This window comes from Panulirus ornatus, chromosome 31, assembly GCF_036320965.1.
Source record: "Panulirus ornatus isolate Po-2019 chromosome 31, ASM3632096v1, whole genome shotgun sequence".
NCBI classification, from domain to species: Eukaryota; Metazoa; Arthropoda; class Malacostraca; order Decapoda; family Palinuridae; genus Panulirus; species Panulirus ornatus.
Genome location: NC_092254.1, coordinates 2,720,715 through 2,724,437, shown reverse-complemented (window position 1 = coordinate 2,724,437; position 3,723 = coordinate 2,720,715). Strand labels below are relative to the sequence as shown.

The following is a 3,723-nucleotide window of genomic DNA, read 5'->3' as shown; positions in this document are numbered from 1 at the left end:
TCACCCTCCTCCTCCTCCTCCTCCTCCTCCTCCTGCTGATGGTGACCTCACCAGGTGACCTCCTCGTGACTGGACTCGTGACCTCCACCAGACTCTTGGTGTGGGTTCTGGTGACTGCTTACGCTCGTGAGTTGTTTGTGTTGGTGAGTTGTTTGTGTTGGTGAGATGTTTGTGTTGGTGAGTTGTTTGTGTTGGTGCTGGTGAGTTTATGGTGACGTGTCATTTTTCAGAGCCAAACTAGATGAAAGAAAAATAGATACATTTTTAGCCCCCGGAGTCACCTGCCACGTAGCCCAGGGCTGGGGAACTTACTGTGTCCTGTGTGTGGTGAGGCGGGTCCTCCAGTGGTTTAGTAAACAGTGTCGACAAGCGAGGTAGATAGACGTCCAGGTGAGGCACCAGCCAGGTCGCTACCACCTCATAAACCTACTCATCTTCACCATCCACACTCGCAGGTATGATATATATATATATATATATATATATATATATATATATATATATATATTTTATTTTGCTTTGTCGCTGTCTCCCGCGTTTGCGAGGTAGCGCAATGAAACAGACGAAAGAAATGGCCCAACCCACCCCCATACACATTGTATATACATACACGTCCACACACGCAAATATACATACCTATACATCTCAGTGTACACATATATATACACACACACAGACACAGACATATATACCCATGCACACAATTCACACTGTCTGCCTTTATTCATTCCCATCGCCACCCCGCCACACATGGAATACCATCCCCCTCCCCCCTCATGTGTGCGAGGTAGCACTAGGAAAAGACAACAAAGGCCCCATTCGTTCACACTCAGTCTCTAGCTGTCATGCAATAATGCCCGAAACCACAGCTCCCCTTCCACATCCAGGCCCCACACAACTTTCCATGGTTTACCCCAGACGCTTCACATGCCCTGATTCAATCCACTGGCAGCACGCCAACCCCGGTATACCACATCGATCCAATTCACTCTATTCCTTGCCCTCCTTTCACCCTCCTGCATGTTCAGGCCCCGATCACACAAAATCTTTTTCACTCCATCTTTCCACCTCCAATTTGGTCTCCACTTCTCCTCGTTCCCTCCACCTCCGACACATATATCCCCTTGGTCAATCTTTCCTCACTCATTCTCTCCATGTGACCAAACCATTTCCAAACACCCTCTTCTGCTCTCTCAACCAGGCTATTTTTATTTCCACACATCTCTCTTACCCTTACATTACTTACTCGATCAAACCACCTCACACCACACATTGTCCTCAAACATCTCATTTCCAGCACATCCACCCTCCTCCGCACAACCCTATCCATAGCCCACGCCTCGCAACCATACAACATTGTTGGAACCACTATTCATTCAAACATACCCATTTTTGCTTTCCGAGATAATGTTCTCGACTTCCACACATTCTTCAAGGCTCCCAGGATTTTCGCCCCCTCCCCCACCCTATGATTCACTTCCGCTTCCATGGTTCCATCCGCTGCCAGATCCACTCCCATATATCTAAAACACTTTACTTCCTCCAGTTTTTCTCCATTCAAACTTACCTCCCAATTGACTTGACCCTCAACCCTGCTGTACCTGATAATCTTGCTCTCATTCACATTTACTCTTAACTTCCTTCTTTCACACACTTTACCAAACTCAGTCACCAGCTTCTGCAGTTTCTCACATGAATCAGCCACCAGCGCTGTATCATCAGCGAACAACAACTGACTCACTTCCCAAGCTCCCTCATCCACAACAGACTTCATACTTGCCCCTCTTTCCAGAACTCTTGCATTCACCTCCCTAACAACCCCATCCATAAACAAATTAAACAACCGTGGAGACATCACACACCCCTGCCGCAAACCTACATTCACTGAGAACCAATCACTTTCCTCTCTTCCTGCACGTACACACACGCACACACACACACACACCCATATATATATATATATATATATATATATATATATATATATATATAGGTTATGGGTTTCAAAGGGGAAAAATTGGAGGAAGTGAAGTGTTTTAGATATCTGGAAGTGGACATGGCAACAAATGGAACTGTGGAAACGGAAGTGTTATAGGGTGGGTGAGGGGGCGAAGGTCCTGGGAGAGCTGAATAATGTGTGGGATGAGAGAGATTGTTATCTGCGAGAGCGAAAATGGGTATGTTTCAAAGTATGATAGACCCAGCAATAGCAATGAGATGTTTGGTACACTATGTGGTGTGAGGTGGTTTAATTGAGTAAGTAATGAAAGGGTAAGAGAGATATGTGGTAATAAGAAAAGCGTGGTTGAGAGTACAGAAGAGGGGATGTTGAAATGGTTTGGACATATGGAGAGAATGAGTGAGGAAAGGTTGGCAAAGAGGATATATGTGTCAGAGGTGGAGGAAAAAGAAGCAGGAGACCAAATTAGAAGTGGAAGGATGGAGTGAGAAAGATTTTGAGCGATCGGGGCCAGAACATGCAGGAGAGTGAAAGGCGGTTACCGGATAGAGTGAACTGGAACGAAGTGGTATACAAGGGTCGACTTGCTGTCAATGGACTGAACTAGGGAATGTGGAGCGTCCGAAGTAAATCACGGAAGGGTCTGTGTGGCCTGGATATGGATAGCGAGCCGTGATTTAGATGCATTACACATGACAGCTGGAGAGTGGATGATGTGAGCGGATGTTGCCTTTCTTCATTTGTTTGTGCGCTACCTTACTAACGCGAGAAACGATCAAATGTACGCGAGGAGACTTAAGTCTTAGTATCCTTCACTGAAACATAGGAATTCTGAACGTAGGATTTTGAGATGATCCAAGGTGGAAGATAGAGTTATGCTTCTAGGTTTAAGTCAGTTACGAAATTTGTCATCACCTTAATTAATTAGCAAGTAACCATGTACCGTCCTCAACACCACTTGGCTGTTGGAGGCGAGGCACGTGATATATATATATATATATATATATATATATATATATATATATATATATATATATATACATATATGTGTGTGTGTGTGTGTGTGTGTAGAGAGAGAGAGAGAGAGAGGGGGGGGGGGGGTAAGTGAAATAAATCGCGAGTTTTCCAAAGAGTTTTATTAAAAAGTTTGATTATACCTAGAGGTTAGAGAGAGACCCCCCCTCCCCCCTCCCCAACCGCACCGGGCGAACCATGACTGTCGAACCACTTCATGAACCAGGCACAGGAGAAACCCCCTTCCTGCGGTCTGGTGCTACCAGTTCTAAGTCACAGGTTGGAGGAAGGGAGAGTGGGTGTGCTTCCTTATTTGTAAACACAGATCGATGAGGTTTTCCCGCAAGTGGCGATCGAACGACTGTCTTCATGTCACTCACAGGTTATTTACATCTACAACCTATACTCACAACAACAACAACCCACTCCTCAGTCATTGTTAAGGGTCACGCCGTCTCTTAGATAATTTACGGCTATAACAACTGTTTTATGATTGGTGATTTACAGATACAATGTTCGTGGTTCATGTAGTGTAGCACGGACCATCTGTCCGTGGTTCGTGTTGTGTGGGACTGACCATCTGTCCGTGGTTCGTGTTGTGTGGGACTGACCATCTGTCCGTGGTTCGTGTTGTGTGGGACTGACCATCTGTCCGTGGTTCGTGTTGTGTGGGACTGACCATCTGTCCTTGGTTCGTGTTGTGTGGGACTGACCATCTGTCCGTGGTTCGTGTTGTGTGGACTGACCAT

The 3,723-nt window shown here is 45.7% G+C and overlaps 1 protein-coding gene across 4 annotated transcripts in view; it reads left to right on the top strand.

Moving 5' to 3' along the window:
- LOC139758690 (COMM domain-containing protein 4) overlaps positions 1–3,723 on the top strand; it is a 77,015-nt gene that overhangs the window by 40,776 nt on the left and 32,516 nt on the right. The window contains exon 1 of one of the 4 annotated variants that reach the window (XM_071680320.1): positions 319–455. The exons of the other annotated variants lie outside the window; for them this stretch is intronic. The gene's annotated coding sequence lies outside the window, so the exon portion shown is untranslated. Of the gene's footprint in view, positions 1–318; positions 456–3,723 lie in introns of those variants that run through there. 4 annotated transcript variants of the gene reach the window in all.